The sequence below is a fragment of the Pseudophryne corroboree genome, chromosome 3 (assembly GCF_028390025.1).
Source record: "Pseudophryne corroboree isolate aPseCor3 chromosome 3, aPseCor3.hap2, whole genome shotgun sequence".
NCBI lineage: Eukaryota > Metazoa > Chordata > Amphibia > Anura > Myobatrachidae > Pseudophryne > Pseudophryne corroboree.
Window position 1 is genome coordinate 33,320,031 of NC_086446.1, and position 18,026 is coordinate 33,338,056.

An 18,026-nucleotide genomic window follows, 5' to 3' on the forward strand; every position below is an offset into this window, starting at 1 on the left:
CAAAATCTCACCTGGAACCGACAAGGAGGCTTCCATTCCTGGGAATAATACTGGACACGGAAGCACAGAAAGTGTTCCTTCCATTGGAGAAAGCTTTGATAATCCAGTCGATGTTGCGGGATGTTCTAAGACTAGCCCGGATATCGGTGCATCTGTGCATTCGTCTTCTGGGGAAGATGGTAGCCGCCTACGAAGTGCTGCAGTACGGAAGGACGCAAGCCTCAGAGGTTGGGGAGCTGTTACCCAGGGGTAACAGTTCTAAGGAAAATGGACATTCTTCCAATCAACATTCTGGAACTAAGGACCGTATACAGTGCCCTTCTACAGGCATCACATCTTCTTCAAGATCAGGCCATTCAGGTTCAGTCGGACAATGTGACGGCGGTAACGTACATAAACCAACAGGGCAGAACGAAGAGCAGAGCAGCAATGTCAGAGGTAACACGGATTCTCCTCTGGACAGAAAGACACGCGGTGGCGTTGTCCGCGATCTTCATTCCGGGAGTAGACAACTGGGAAGCGGACTTCCTCAGCAGACACGATCGACACCCAGGAGAGTGGGGCCTTAACCCAGAGGTGTTTGGGTGCTTGACTAAAAAGGGAAAAGGTTCAAGCAATTCTCATCGCTAACAACGGCTTGGTACGTGGACCTACTGGAGATGCTCCTAGAGGATCCGTGGCCTCTACCTATTCGAGAGGACCTTCTGCAACAAGGGTCGTTCGTCTATCAGGACTTACCACGGCTACGTTTGACGGCATGGAAGTTGAGCGTCAGATTCTAGCCCGGAAAGGGATTCCGGACAAGGTAATTCCTACCTTGATCCAGGCCAGGAAGGGTGTAACGTCTAAACATTGCCACCGTATTTGGAAGAAATATATTTCTTGGTATGAACTCAGGAAATTCCCTGTGGAGGACTTTCAACTGGGGCGTTTTCTGCTTTTTCTGCATTCGGGTGGATGCGGACCTACGCCTGGGCTCCATAAAAGTCCAGATTTCGGCCTTGTCCATTTTCTTCCAGAAACAATTGGCTTCTCTCCCTGAGGTTCAGACGTTCTTAAAAGGCGTTCTGCACATCCAACCACCCTTTGTGCCTCCCACGGCACCTTGGGATCTCAATGTGGTCTTGCAGTTTCTCCAATCTGAATGGTTTGAGCCTTTGCAGGAGTTTGACGTAAAGTTTCTTACGTGGAAGACCGTCACACTGTTGGCCTTGGCTTCGGCGAGGCGTGTGTCGGAATTGGGGTCGTTGTCTCACAAGAGCCCCTATTTGATTTTTCATGAGGATAGAGCTGAACTCAGAACTCGTCAGTAATTTCTTCCAAAGGTGGTGTCTGCGTTTCATATCAACCAACCTATTTGTGGTTCTGGTGTTTACCGACGCCTCTTCTAGCTCAAAGTCCTTGGATGTTGTGAGGGCTTTGAAGATTTATGTGAAGCGGACAGCTCATCACAGTAAATCTGACTCGCTGTTTGTTCTCTGTGATCCCAAAAATATTGGGTGTCCTGCTTCAAAGTAGTCTATTGCTCGCTGGATCAGGCTTACTGTCCAGCATGCTTATTCCACAGCAGGATTGCCGGTTCCTAAATCTGTACAGGCCCACTCGACCAGGTTGGTGGGTTCTTCCTGGGCGGCTGCCCGGGGTGTCTCGGCTTTACAACTCTGCCGAGCAGCTACTTGGTTAGGTTCAAACTCGTTTGCTAAGTTCTACAAGTTCGATACTTTGGCCTCTGAGGACCTTCAGTTTGGTAAATCAGTTCTGCAGGCACCTCAGCACTCTCCCACCCAGTTTGGGAGCTTTGGTACATCCCCATGGTACTAATGTGGACCCCAGTATCCTCTAGGACATAAGAGAAAAATAAGAATTTACTCACCGGTAATTCTATTTCTCGTAGTCCGTAGTGGATGCTGGGGACTCCGTCAGGACCATGGGGAATAGCGGCTCCGCAGGAGACAGGGCACAAAATTTAAAAGTTTGACCACTAGGTGGTGTGTACTGGCTCCTCCCCCTATGACCCTCCTCCAAGCCTCAGTTAGGATACTGTGCCCGGACGAGCGTACACAATAAGGAAGGATTTTGAATCCCGGGTAAGACTCATACCAGCCACACCAATCACACCGTACAACTTGTGATCTGAACCCAGTTAACAGTATGATAACGTAGGAGCCTCTGAAAAGATGGCTCACAACAATAAACAACCCGATTTTTTGTAACAATAACTATGTACAAGTATTGCAGACAATCCGCACTTGGGATGGGCGCCCAGCATCCACTACGGACTACGAGAAATAGAATTACCGGTGAGTAAATTCTTATTTTCTCTGACGTCCTAGTGGATGCTGGGGACTCCGTCAGGACCATGGGGATTATACCAAAGCTCCCAAACGGGCGGGAGAGTGCGGATGACTCTGCAGCACCGAATGAGAGAACTCCAGGTCCTCCTTAGCCAGGGTATCAAATTTGTAGAATTTTACAAACGTGTTCTCCCCTGACCACGTAGCTGATCGGCAGAGTTGTAATGCCGAGACCCCTCGGGCAGCCGCCCAAGATGAGCCCACCTTCCTTGTGGAATGGGCATTGACAGATTTAGGCTGTGGCAGGCCTGCCACAGAATGTGCCAGTTGAATTGTGCTACAAATCCAACGAGCAATCGTCTGCTTAGAAGCAGGAGCACCCAGCTTGTTGGGTGCATACAGTATAAACAGCGAGTCAGATTTTCTGACTCCAGCCGTCCTTGAAATATATATTTTCAATGCTCTGACAACGTCCAGCAACTTGGAATCCTCCAAATCGCTAGTAGCCGCAGGCACCACAATAGGCTGGTTCAGGTGAAACGCTGATACCACCTTAGGCAGAAAATGAGGACGCGTCCTCAATTCTGCCCTGTCCGAATGGAAAATCAGATATGGGCTTTTATACGATAAAGCCGCCAATTCTGACACTCTCCTGGCTGAAGCCAGGGCCAGTAGCATGGTTACTTTCCATGTAAGATATTTCAAATCTACCGATTTGAGTGGCTCAAACCAATGGGATTTGAGAAAATCCAAAACTACATTGAGATCCCACGGTGCCACTGGGGGCACAACCGGGGGCTGTATATGTAGTACTCCTTTTACAAAAGTCTGGACTTCAGGAACTGAAGCCAATTCTTTCTGGAAGAAAATCGACAGGGCCGAAATTTGAACCTTAATGGACCCTAATTTGAGGCCCATAGATAATCCTGTTTGCAGGAAATGTAGGAATCGACCCAGTTGAAATTCCTCTGTCGGGGCCTTCCTGGCCTCACACCATGCAACATATTTTCTCCAAATGCGGTGATAATGTTGTGCAGTCACCTCCTTCCTGGCTTTGACCAGGGTAGGGATGACCTCTTCCGGAATGCCTTTTTCCCTTAGGATCCGGCGTTCAACCGCCATGGCGTCAAACGCAGCCGCGGTAAGTCTTGGAATAGACACGGTCCCTGCTGAAGCAGATCCCTTCTTAGAGGTAGAGGCCACGGATCTTCCGTGAGCATCTCCTGAAGTTCCGGGTACCAAGTCCTTCTTGGCCAGTCCGGAGCCACTAGTATCGTTCTTACTCCTTATGAGAGGCAGAGGAGGGAACACATACACTGACTGGTACACCCATGGTGTTACCAGAGCGTCCACAGCTATTGCCTGAGGGTCTCTTGACCTGGCGCAATACCTGTCCAGTTTTTTGTTGAGGCGGGACGCCATCATGTCCACCATTGGTCTTTCCCAATGGACCACAATCATGTGGAAGACTTCTGGATGAAGTCCCCACTCTCCCGGGTGAAGATCGTGTCTGCTGAGGAAGTCTGCTTCCCAGTTGTCCACTCCCGGGATGAACACTGCTGACAGTGCTATCACATGATTTTCCGCCCAGCGAAGAATCCTTGCAGCTTCTGCCATTGCCCTCCTGCTTCTTGTGCCGCCCTGTCTGTTTACGTGGGCGACTGCCGTGATGTTGTCCGACTGGATCAACACCGGCTGACCCTGAAGCAGAGGTTTTGCCAGGCTTAGAGCATTGTAGATTGCTCTTAGTTCCAGTATATTTATGTGAAGAGACGTTTCCAGGCTTGACCACACGCCCTGGAAGTTTCTTCCTTGTGTGACCGCTCCCCAGCCTCTCAGGCTGGCATCCGTAGTCACTAGGACCCAGTTCTGTATGCCGAATCTGCGGCCCTCTAACAGATGAGCACTCTGCAACCACCATAGCAGAGAGACCCTTGTCCTTGTCGATAATTTTATCCGCTGATGCATCTGCAGATGCGATCCGGACCATTTGTCTAGCAGATCCCACTGAAAAATTCGTGCATGGAATCTGCCGCATGGAATCGCTTCGTAAGAAGCCACCATTTTTCCCAGGACTCTTGTGCATTGATGCACAGACACTGTCCCTGGTTTTAGGAGGTTCCTGACTAGTTCGGATAACTCCCTGGCTTTCTCCTCCGGAAGAAATACCTTTTTCTGAACAGTGTCCAGAATCATCCCTAGGAACAGCAGACGTGTCGTCGGGATCAGTTGGGATTTTGGAAAATTCAGAATCCACCCGTGCTGTTGGAGCACTACTTGAGTTAGTGCTACTCCGACCTCCAGCTGTTCTCTGGATCTTGCCCTTATCAGGAGATCGTCCAAGTAAGGGATAATTAATACGCCTTCTCTTCGAAGAAGGATCATCATTTCGGCCATTACCTTGGTAAAGACCCTGGGTGCCGTGGACAATCCAAACGGCAGCGTCTGAAACTGATAATGACAGTTTTGTACCACGAACCTGAGGTACCCTTGGTGTGAAGGGCAAATTGGGACATGAAGGTAAGCATCCTTGATGTCCAAGGACACCATAAAATCCCCTTCTTCCAGATTCGCTATCACTTCTCTGAGTGACTCCATCTTGAACTTGAATTTTTGTATGTACAGGTTCAGAGATTTCAGATTTAGAATAGGTCTTACCGAGCCGTCCGGCTTCGGTACCACAAATAGCGTGGAGTAATACCCCTTTCCCTGTTGTAGAAGGGGTACCTTGACTATCACCTGCTGAGAATACAGCTTGTGAATGGCTTCCAATACCGTCGCCCTGTCGGAGGGAGACGTTGGCAAAGCAGACTTTAGGAACCGGCGAGGGGGAGACTTCTCGAATTCCAACCTGTAACCCTGAGATACTACCTGCAGGATCCAGGGGTCCACCTGCGAGTGAGCCCACTGTGCGCTGAAATTCTTGAGGCGACCCCCCCACCGCCCCTGAGTCCGCTTGTAAGGTCCCAGCGTCATGCTGAGGCCTTTGCAGAAGCCGGGGAGGACTTCTGCTCCTGGGAAGGGGCTGCTTGGTGCAGTCTCTTACCCTTTCCTTTGCCTCGGGGCAAATATGAATGTCCTTTTGCTCGCTTGTTCTTATAGGAACGAAAGGACTGCGGCTGAAAAGACTGCGTCTTTTTCTGCTGGGAGGGGACTTGAGGTAAAAAGGTGGACTTCCCGGCTGTTGCCGTGGCTACCAAATCCGATAGACCGACCCCAAATAATTCCTCCCCTTTATACGGCAATACTTCCATATGCCGTTTGGAATCCGCATCGCCTGACCACTGTCGTGTCCATAGACTTCTTCTGGCAGATATGGACATCGCACTTATTCTTGATGCCAGAGTGCAGATATCCCTCTGTGCATCTCGCATATAAAGGAATGCATCCTTTAATTGCTCTATAGTCAATAAAATACTGTCCCTATCCAGGGTATCAATATTTTCAGTCAGGGAATCCGACCAAGCCACCCCAGCACTGCACATCCAGGCTGAGGCGATTGCTGGTCGCAGTATAACACCAGTATGTGTGTATATACTTTTTAGAGTATTTTCCAGCCTCCTATCAGCTGGATCCTTAAGGGCGGCCGTATCAGGAGACGGTAACGCCACTTGTTTGGATAAACGTGTGAGCGCCTTGTCCACCCTAGGGGGTGTTTCCCAGCGCGCCCTAACCTCTGGCGGGAAAGGGTATAATGCCAATAACTTCTTTGAAATTAGCAGTTTTTTATCAGGGGTAACCCACGCTTCATCACACACGTCATTCAATTCCTCTGATTCAGGAAAAACTACAGGTAGTTTTTTCAGACCCCACATAATACTCCTTTTTGTGGTACTTGCAGTATCAGAGATATGCAAAGCCTCCTTCATTGCCGTGATCATGTAACGTGTGGCCCTACTGGAAAATACGTTCGTTTCTTCACCGTCGACACTAGATTCGGTGTCCGTGTCTGGGTCTGTGTCGACCGACTGAGGCAAAGGGCGTTTTACAGCCCCTGACGGTGTTTGAGACGCCTGTACAGGTACTAACTGGTTTGCCGGCCGTCTCATGTCGTCAACCGACTTTTGCAGCGTGCTGACACTATCACGTAATTCCATAAACAAAGCCATCCATTCCGGTGTCGACTCCCTAGGGGGTGACATCACCATTACCGGCAATTGCTCCGCCTCCACACCAACATCGTCCTCATACATGTCGACACACACGTACCGACACACAGCAGACACACAGGGAATGCTCTGATAGAAGACAGGCCCCCACTAGCCCTTTGGGGAGACAGAGGGAGAGTTTGCCAGCACACACCAAAGCGCTATAATTATATAGGAACAACCTTATATAAGTGTTGTTTCCTTATAGCTGCTTAAATATATATAATATCGCCAAAAAATTCCCCCCCTCTCTGTTTTTTACCCTGTTTCTGTAGTGCAGTGCAGGGGAGAGCCTGGGAGCCTTCCTAGCAGCGGAGCTGTGTAGGAAAATGGCGCTGTGTGCTGAGGAGATAGGCCCCGCCCCCTATTCCGGCGGGCTCTTCTCCCGGTTTTTCTGAGACCTGGCAGGGGTGAAATACATCCATATAGCCTCAGGGACTATATGTGATGTATTCTTTTTAGCCAGAAAGGTATTAACATTGCTGCCCAGGGCGCCCCCCCCCAGCGCCCTGCACCCTCAGTGACCGCTGGTGTGAAGTGTGCCTGAGCGCAATGGCGCACAGCTGCAGTGCTGTGCGCTACCTCATGAAGACTGAAAAGCCTTCTGCCGCCGGTTTCTGGACCTCTTCTTCTTCGGCATCTGCAAGGGGGTCGGCGGCGCGGCTCCGGTGACCCATCCAGGCTGTACCTGTGATCGTCCCTCTGGAGCTAGTGTCCAGTAGCCTAAGAAGCAAATCCATCCTGCACGCAGGTGAGTTCACTTCTTCTCCCCTAGGTCCCTCGTTGCAGTGAGCCTGTTGCCAGCAGGACTCACTGAAAATAAGAAAACTATCAAAACTTTTACTCTAAGCAGCTCTTTATGAGAGCCACCTAGATTGCACCCTGCTCGGACGGGCACAAAAACCTAACTGAGGCTTGGAGGAGGGTCATAGGGGGAGGAGCCAGTACACACCACCTAGTGGTCAAACTTTTAAATTTTGTGCCCTGTCTCCTGCGGAGCCGCTATTCCCCATGGTCCTGACGGAGTCCCCAGCATCCACTAGGACGTCAGAGAAATAGGATTTTAATTACCTAACGGTAAATCCGTTTCTCGTAGTCCATAGAGGATACTGGGCACCCGCCCAGTGCTTTGTTTTTTCCTGCAATGTTACTTGGTTAAGTATTGTCGGTTCAGCTGTTGCTGTTCCTATTCAAGTTTGGTTAGCATGGCTTTCCTCTTGTTTGTGTGCTGGTTCGAATCTTGCCACTGTTCTTTTAAATCCTTCCTAAGGATATGTCTGTCTCCTTGTGCACAGTTTCTAGACTGAGTTTGGTAGGAGGGGCATAGAGGGAGGAGCCAGCCCACACTATTAAACTCCTAAAGTGCCCATGGCTCCTACTGGACCCGTTTATACCCCATGGTACTAATGTGGACCCCAGTATCCTCTACGGACTACGAGAAAAGGATTTAGCAGTAGGTAATTAAATCCTATTATTACAGAGGAATCACATATTCTCCTACAGCAATCTCTTATCTTACACCCTCTCTTATTACACTCCTCACATTCCATCCTGTGTGCTTCCAGTCAGGTACTGGCTGCCATAGGGATTACATTGGAGGCTGTACACAGACGGAGACACTGCACCTGCCATAGGGTCACATAGGAGGCCGTACACAGACGGAGACACTGCACCTGCCATAGGGTCACATAGGAGGCCGTACACAGACGGAGACACTGCACCTGCCATAGGGATCACATAGGAGGCCGTACACAGATGGAGACACTGCACCTGCCATAGGGATCACATAGGAGGCCGTACACAGACGGAGACACTGCACCTGCCATAGGGATCACATAGGAGGCCGTACACAGACGGAGACACTGCACCTGCCATAGGGATCACATAGGAGGCCGTACACAGAGGGAAACACTGCACCTGCCATAGGGTCACATAGGAGGCCGTACACAGACGGAGACACTGCACCTGCCATAGGGATCACATAGGAGGCCGTACACAGACGGAGACACTGCACCTGCCATAAGACAGCTGCGAGTTCCCATGGTGTGACTGGTGGTGTGTATGGATGCACCAGGCAGTATTATAGGCCCTACGGACACTGACAGCGGGCATCTCACCCCTTGCACACAGGACATGCGGATGTGCACCAGGGAAGGGCTGTGTAGTAGCATTTCTATACACATGCAGGCGCTGCTGCTGCAGGAGACGTGTCTGTGTCCCACCAAGAATTCGCTCCTTGGAGCCGGCCAGTCCCAGGGATACTGGTTCCTCGTAGCTGGATGTCTACTCTTATACTCAGTCACTGTGTGTCTCCTACAGATGGGCCCAGTAACAGAGATACCCCAGAGAGATGTCCCCATCCTCTGTATTCCCAGGACTGTACAGAGGAGAATCACAGGATCCCACAGGAGGATCAGGTAGGTGGGATCTAGTGTCTCTCCAATATACCAAAGTGACTGTCATTATATGATCTGTAGAGATGCTGTATGTCTTATACACCGATAATCCGATTATTTTCAGGTAATGAAAATCAAATATATTTTCTCTAACGTCCTAGTGGATGCTGGGGACTCCGTAAGGACTATGGGGAATAGACGGGCTCTGCAGGAGACAGGGCACTTTAAGAAAGAATTAGGAATACTGGTGTGCACTGGCTCCTCCCTCTATGTCCCTCCTCCAGACCCCAGTTAGAATCTGTGCCCGGACGAGCTGGGTGCACCTTAGTGAGCTCTCCTGAGCTTGCTAAATAGAAAGTATTTTGTTAGGATTTTTTATTTTCAGTAAGATCTGCTGGCAACAGACTCTCTGCTACGTGGGACTGAGGGGAGAGAAGCAGCCCTACTCACTGAAGATAGGACCTGCTTCTTAGGCTATTGGACACCATTAGCTCCAGAGGGATCGTACAAAGGATCTCACCCTTTGTCATCTGATCCCAGAGCCGCGCCGCCGCCCCCCTCGCAGAGCCAGAAGCCGGCGTGAGAAGCAAGAAGACGTCAAAAGCGGCGGCAGAAGACTCCAGTCTTCATATGAGGTAGCGCACAGCACTGCAGCTGTGCGCCATTGCTCCCACATTAAACCCACACACTCCGGTCACTGTAGGGTGCAGGGCGCAGGCGCCCTGGGCAGCAATTAGAGACCTCTTGGCAAAGTGGCATATATACAGTTGGGCACTGTATATGTGCATGAGCCCCCAACATTATTTTACACAAAATCGCGGGACAGAAGCCCGGCGCTGAGGGGGCGGGGCTTCTTCCTCAGCACTCACCAGCGCCATTTTCTCTCTACAGCTCCGCTGAGAGGAAGCTCCCCAGGCTCTCCCCTGCAGATTAACAGTTGAAAGAGGGTAAAAAGAGAGGGTGGGCACATAAATTTAGCGCAAAATCAGTATATACAGCAGCTACTGGGTAAACACTAAGTTACTGTGTAATTCCTGGGTTATATAGCGCTGGGGTGTGTGCTGGCATACTCTCTCTCTGTCTCTCCAAAAGGCCTTGTGGGGGTTCTGTCCTCAAATAGAGCATCCCCTGTGTGTGTGGTGTGTCGGTACGCTTGTGTCGGCATGTTTGACGAGGAAGCCTATGTGGAAGCAGAGCAGGTGCAAATGAATGTGGGATCGCCGCCGACGCCCGATTGGATGGATATGTGGAAGGTTTTAAATGATAATGTTACTTCCTTGCATAAAAGGTTGGATAAAACTGGAGCCTTGGGACAGTCAGGGTCTCAACCCATGCCTGATCCTACAGCGCAGAGGCCGTCAGGGTCTCAGAAGCGCCCACTATCCCAAATTGTTGACACAGATATCGACACGGATTCTGACTCCAGTGTCGATGGCGATGATGCAAAGTTGCAGCCTAAAATGGCTAAAGCCATCCGCTACATGATTATAGCAATGAAGGATGTATTGCACATCTCGGAGGAAAACGCAGTCCCTGACAAGAGGGTTTATATGTTTGGGGAAAAAAGGCATGAGGTGACCTTTCCCCCTTCACATGAGTTAAATGAGTTATGTGAAAAGGCTTGGGAATCTCCAGATAGAAAAATGCAGATTTCCAAACGGTTGCTTATGGCGTATCCATTCCCGCCAGCGGACAGGTTACACTGGGAATCCTCCCCTAGGGTAGACAAAGCTTTGACACGCTTATCTAAGAAGGTAGCCCTGCCGTCACAGGATACGGCCACCCTAAAAGATCCTGCGGATAGAAAGCAGGAAGGTATCTTGAAGTCTGTTTTTACACATTCAGGTACCATATTAAGGCCGGCAATTGCGTCGGCCTGGATCTGTAGTGCTGTAGCAGCATGGACAGATACTTTATCTGAGGAACTTGATACCTTGGGCAAGGATACTATATTACTGACCCTGGGGCATATAAAAGACGCTGTCCTATATATGAGAGATGCCCAGAGAGACATTAGCCTACTGGGCTCTAGAATAAATGCAATGTCGATTTCTGCCAGAAGGGTTCCGTGGACTCTGCAATGGACAGGTGATGCCGACTCAAAAAGGCACATGGAGGTTTTACCTTATAAGGGTGAGGAATTGTTTGGGGACGGTCTCTCGGACCTAGTTTCCACAGCTACGGCTAGGAAGTCAAATTTTTTGCCATATATCCCCTCACAGCCTAAGAAAGCACCATATTACCAAATGCAGTCCTTTCGATCACAAAGAGGCAAGAAAGTCCGAGTTGCGTCCCTTCTTGCCAGAGGCAGGGGCAGAGGAAAGAAGCTGCACAATACAGCTAGTTCCCAGGAACAGAAGTCCTCCCCGGCTTCCACTAAATCCACCGCATGACGCTGGGGCTCCACAGGTGGAGCCAGGAGTGGTAGGGGCGCGGCTCCGAAATTTCAGCCACCAGTAGGTTCGCTCACGGGTGGATCCCTGGGCTTTACAGATTGTGTCTCAGAGATACAAGCTGGAATTTGAAGTGATGCCCCCTCACCGTTACCTCAAATCGACCCTGCCAGCTTCCCCCATAGAGAGGGAAATAGTGTTAGCGGCAATTCACAAATTATATCTCCAGCAGGTGGTGGTAAAGGTTCCCCTCCTTCAACAGAGAAGGGGTTACTATTCCACAATGTTTGTGGTACCGAAACCGGACGGTACGGTCCGACCCATATTGAATTTAAAATCCCTGAACATTTACCTGAAAAGGTTCAAGTTCAAGATGGAATCGCTCAGAGCGGTCATTGCAAGCCTGGAAGAGGGGGATTTTATGGTGTCTCTGGACATAAAGGATGCTTACCTGCATGTTCCCATTTATCCCCCTCATCAGGAGTACCTCAGATTTGTGGTACAGGACTGTCATTACCAATTCCAGACGTTGCCGTTTGGCCTGTCCACGGCACCGAGAATATTTACCAAGGTAATGGCAGAAATGATGGTGCTTCTGCGAAAGCAAGGAGTCACAATTATCCCATACTTGGACGATCTCCTCATAAAGGCGAGGTCCATAGAGCAGTTGCTGATCAGCGTAGCACACTCTCGGGAAGTGTTGCAACAGCACGGTTGGATTCTGAATATTCCAAAGTCGCAGCTGATTCCTACGGCGCGTCTGCCCTTCCTGGGCATGATTCTGGACACAGACCAGAAGAGGTTTTTTCTCCCGACGGAGAAGGCTCAGGAGCTCGTGACTCTGGTCAGAGACCTCTTAAAACCAAAAAAGGTGTCTGTGCATCAATGCACGCGAGTCCTGGGAAAGATGGTGGCGTCATACGAAGCCATTCCTTTCGGCAGGTTCCATGAAGGACTTTTCAGTGGGATCTGTTGGACAAGTGGTCCGGATCGCATCTTCAGATGCAGCGGCTGATCACCCTATCCCCCAGGACCAGGGTGTCTCTTATGTGGTGGCTGCAGAGTGCTCACCTTCTCGAGGGTCACAGGTTCGGCATTCAGGACTGGGTCCTGGTGACCACGGATGCAAGCCTCCGAGGGTGGTGGGCAGTCACACAGGGAAGAAATTTCCAGGGTCTATGTTCAGGTCAGGAGACTTGTCTACACATCAATATTCTGGAACTAAGGGCCATATACAACACCCTAAGTCAAGCGGAGCCTCTGCTTCGAAACCAACCGGTGCTGATTCAGTCAGACAACATCACCACAGTGGCTCATGTAAACCGCCAAGGCGGCACAAGGAGCAGGGTGGCGATGGCGGAAGCCACCAGAATTCTTTGCTGGGCGGAGAATCACGTAAAAGCACTGTCAGCAGTGTTCCTTTCTGGGAGTGGACAACTGGGAAGCAGACTTCCTTAGCAGGCACGACCTCCACCCGGGAGAGTGGGGACTTCATCAAGAAGTCTTCACACAGATTACAAGTCGTTGGGAACTGCCACAGGTGGACATGATGGCGTCCCGCCTCAACAAAAAGCTACAAATGTATTGCGCCAGGTCAAGAGACTCTCAGGCGATAGCTGTGGACGCACTAGTGACACCGTGGGTGTTCCAGTCGGTTTATGTGTTTCCTCCTCTTCCTCTCATACCCAAGGTGCTGAGAATCGTAAGAAAAAGAGGAGTGAAAACAATACTCATTGTTCCGGATTGGCCAAGAAGAACTTGGTATCCGGAACTGCAAGAAATGCTCACAGAGGATCCGTGGCCTCTGCCTCTCAGACAGGATCTGTTGCAACAGGGGCCCTGTCTGTTCCAAGACTTACCGCGGCTGCGTTTGATGGCATGGCGGTTGAACTCCGGATCCTAGCAGAAAAAGGCATTCCGGATGAGGTTATTCCTACGCTAATAAAGGCTAGGAAGGACGTGACGGCTAAACATTATCACCGTATATGGCGAAAATATGTTGCTTGGTGTGAGGCCAGGAATGCCCCTACAGAGGAATTCCAGCTGGGTCGTTTCCTTCACTCCCTACAGTCGGGAGTGACTTTGGGCTTAAAATTGGGGCCCATTAAGGTCCAGATTTCAGCCCTATCCATTTTCTTTCAAAAGGAACTGGCGTCTCTTCCTGAAGTTCAGATGTTTGTAAAGGGAGTGCTGCATATTCAGCCCCCTTTTGTGCCCCCAGTGGCACCTTGGGATCTTAACGTGGTGTTGAGTTTCCTGAAATCACACTGGTTGGAGCCACTTAAAACCGTGGAGTTAAAATTTCTCACGTGGAAGGTGGTCATGCTATTGGCCTTAGCTTCGACTAGGCGTGGGTCAGAATTGGCGGCTTTGTCACATAAAAGCCCCTATCTGGTTTTCTATATGGACAGGGCAGAATTACGGAATCGTCCGCAATTTCTGCCAAAAGTGGTGTCATCTTTTCATTTGAACCAACCTATTGTGGTGCCTGCGGCTACTCTGGACTTGGAGGATGCCAAGTTACTAGATATAGTCAGAGCTTTGAAGTTTTATGTAGCCAGAACGGCTGGAGTCAGGAAAACTGAGTCGCTGTTTATCCTGTATGCATCCAACAAGCTGGGTGCTCCTGCTTCAAAGCAAACTATTGCTCGCTGGATCTGTAACACGATTCAGCAGGCTCATTCTGCGGCTGGATTGCCGCCTCCAAAAGCAGTAAAAGCCCATTCCACAAGTAAGGTGGGCTCTTCTTGGGCGGCTGCCCGAGGGGTCTCGGCATTACAGCTTTGCCGAGCAGCTACTTGGTCGGGTTCAAACACTTTTGCAAAGTTCTACAAGTTTGATACCCTGGCTGAGGAGGACCTTGTGTTTGCTCATTCGGTGCTGCAGAGTCTTCTGCACTCTCCCGCCCGTTTGGGAGCTTTGGTATAATCCCCATGGTCCTAACGGAGTCCCCAGCATCCACTTAGGACGTTAGAGAAAATAAGATTTTACTTACCGCTTAATCTATTTCTCGTAGTCCGTAGTGGATGCTGGGCGCCCGTCCCAGGTGCGGACTTCTTCTGCAATGCTTGTATATAGTTATTGCTTAAATAAGGGTTATGTTATGGTTACATCAGGTTATCTGATGCTCTGTTGTTGTTCATACTGTTAACTGGGTAAGTTTATCACAAGTTATACGGTGTGATTGGTGTGGCTGGTATGAGTCTTACCCTGGATTCCAAAATCCTTTCCTTGTACTGTCAGCTCTTCCGGGCACAGTTTCCTTAACTGAGGTCTGGAGGAGGGACATAGAGGGAGGAGCCAGTGCACACCAGTATTCCTAATTCTTTCTTAAAGTGCCCTGTCTCCTGCAGAGCCCATCTATTCCCCATGGTCCTTACGGAGTCCCCAGCATCCACTACGGACTACGAGAAATAGATTTACCGGTAAGTAAAATCTTATTATTTTATGTTTTTTGTGTGTTAAATAGGTTGAAGACACAACTAATAGGAAGGCAGAAGATATAGAGGGAGAAGAAGAGACGTATGTGACTGATATGAAGGCAGAAGATATAGAGGGAGAAGAAGAGACGTATGTGACTGATATGAAGGCAGAAGATATAGAGGGAGAAGAAGAGACGTATGTGACTGATATGAAGGCAGAAGATATAGAGGGAGAAGAGACGTATGTGACTGATATGAAGGTAGAAGATATAGAGGGAGAAGAAGAGACGTATGTGACTGATATGAAGACAGAAGATATAGAGGGAGAAGAAGAGACGTATGTGACTGATATGAAGACAGAAGATATAGAGGGAGAAGAAGAGACGTATGTGACTGATATGAAGGTAGAAGATATAGAGGGAGAAGAAGAGACGTATGTGACTGATATGAAGGCAGAAGATACAGAGGGAGAAGGAGAGACGTATGTGAGGGGTGATCAGCAGTGTAAGGAGGAGGAAATCCCTACAGAAATCAGCACAGGTGAGTAATAAATAACTACTTACAGAAAAGTCACATATTCTCCTTTCTCAGTTAATATAGCAATCTCTTTTCTCTTACATCCTAGAGGATGCTGGAGTCCATATTAGTACCATGGGGTATAGACAGGTCCACCAGGAGCCATTGGCACTTTAAGAGTTTAATAGGGTGGGCTAGCTCCTCCCTCTATGCCCCTCCTACTAGACTCAATTTAGAAAATGTGCCCGGAGGAGTCGGTCACAGCTAGGAGAGCTCTACAGAGCTTTCTTAGTAAAAGTGTATTTTAGTGTTTTTTTATTTTACAGGGAGGGTGATGGCAACTGCCTCCCTGCATTGTGGGACTGAGGGGGGGAGTAGTGTCTGCCCTGCGGGGTCTGAGCCACTATCTCCGCTGACAGGACACTGAGCTCCTGAGGGGATTGATCGCTCCCCGCCGCAAGGTAATGCTCACCCCGGCAGCATGCAGCCACCCCCTTACAGAGGCAGAAGATCGGTGGCGGGTGAGTCATCGGCCCCTGGGCAAGTGGGGAGCCGATGTGAAGATGGCAGCAACAGGGTAGGGAGAGCAGTACTAAGTGCACTCCGGGGCTCAGCGGGACACACCTCCTGCACAGGTTGAGGATGCTTACTTCACAGACAGTAAGAAAGCCTCGCTAAAGTTCCCTGCATCTAAGGAATGAAATGCTATATTTGAAAAATCCTGGGAAAACCCAGAGAAAAAATTCCAGATCCCTAAAAGGGTTCTGGTTGCTTTTCCTTTCCCGGAGGAGGATAGGAAGAAATGGGAGACCCCGCCTATAGTTGACGCGTCTGTCTCCAAGCTGTCAAAGCAGGTGGTCTTACCTGTCCCGAGATCTACCGCGTTGAAAGACCCAGCGGATCGCAAGGTTGATGCTACGCTCAAATCCATTTACACCTGTTCATGGATTTCGAAGGCAATAGCAAAGTGGTCAAGCACTCTGCAGGAGGACTTGACTACGATGGATATGGGTGACGTTGATTTGTTTTTACGCAACATACAGGATTCTGCTGGGTTTATGGTAGACTCCCTGAAGGATCTGGGTTCCATGGCTGCGAGGATCTCCTCCATGTCCGTCTCGGCTCACAGGGGTCTCTGGCTGCGCCAATGGTCTGCGGACGCGGAATCCAGGAAAAGTGTGAAGAACCTACCCTATACAGGTCAGGCTCTGAGGAGGCGCTGGATGCATGGATTGCCACGGCTACCGCGTGTAAGTCTCCTTTTCTTCCCTCATCTGCATCATCTGGAGCCGACAAGGAGGCTGTCTTCCTGGGGATGATCCTCGACACAGAGGTGCAGAGGGTGTTTCTACCGGTTGAGAAAGCGATAGTGATGCAACCAATGGTCTGGGATGTCTCGAAGCCTGCCCGGGTATCGGTTCATCAGTGCATCTGACTTCTGGGGAAGATGGTTGCCTCTGATGAGGCTCTGCAGTACGGAAGGTTTCATGCTCGGTCCTTTCAACTGGATCTCCTGGACCAGTGGTCGGGATCTCACCTACACATGCACCAGAGGATACGTCTGTCGCTGAAAGCAAGGATTTCACTCCTCTGGTGGCTGCAACTACCTCACCTTCTGCAGGGCCGAAGGTTCAGGGTTCAGGACTGGATCCTTCTAACCACGGATGCAAGTCTCAGAGGTTGGGGAGCAGTCGCTCAAGGGGAAACCTTCCAAGGAAGGTGGTTAAGTCAGGACTCTCTTCTTCCAATAAACATCCTGGAGCTAAGAGCCGTATACAACGGTCTTCTTCAAGCAACACACCTTCTGCAGGATCGGGCTGTTCACGTGCAGTCAGACAATGTGACCACAGTGGCCTACATAAACCGACAAGGCGGAACGAAGAGCAGGGCTGCAATGTCAGAGGTGACAAGAATCCTCCTCTGGGCAGAAAGGCACGCTGTAGCAATGTCAGCAATCTTCATTCCAGGAGTAGACAACTGGGAAGCGGACTTCCTCAGCAGACACAATCTCCATCCAGGAGAGTGGGGCCTCCATCCGGAGGTGTTCGAGGAGGTAACTGGTTGGTGGGGGGTCCTCACATAGACATGATGGCCTCCCGACTCAACAAGAAGCTGCGGAGGTACTGTTCCAGGTCGAGAGACCCACAAGTAGTGGCGGTAGATGCACTGGTAACACCGTGGGTATTCCAGTCAGTGTATGTGTTCCCTCCACTTCTTCCTCTCATTCTAAGAGTTCTACAGCTTGTAAAAAGAGCAAAGGTTGTGGCAATCCTCATTGCTCCGGACTGGCCAAGGAGGGCTTGGTACACGGATCTGCTGGATCTACTGCTGGAAGATCCAAGGCCTCTGCCTCTTCGGGAGGATCTTCTACTACAGGGGCCATTCGCTTATTAAGACTTACCACGGCTACGTTTGACAGCATGACGGTTGAGCGCCAGATTTTAGCTCGGAAAGGGTATTCCGAACGCGGTTATTCCTACCCTGATACAGGCTAGGAAGGGAGTAACATCTAAACATTACCATCGAATTTGGAATAAGTATGTGTCTTGGTGTGAATCCAAGAAGTTTCCTGCGGTGGAGTTTCAACTTGGACGGTTTCTCCTATTCCTGCAAGCAGGTGTGGATATGGGCCTGAGATTGGGATCCATCAAGGTCCAGATTTCGGCTTTATCCATTTTCTTCCAGAAATAATTGGCTGCCCTCCCTGAGGTTCAGACCTTTTTGAAAGGTGTTCTGCACATCCAGCCTCCCTTTGTGGCGCCAACGGCACCCTGGGATATTGCTGTGGTGTTGCAGTTCCTGCTATCGGATTGGTTTGTGCCTCTACAGGAGGCTGAAATCAAATTTCTCTCGTGGA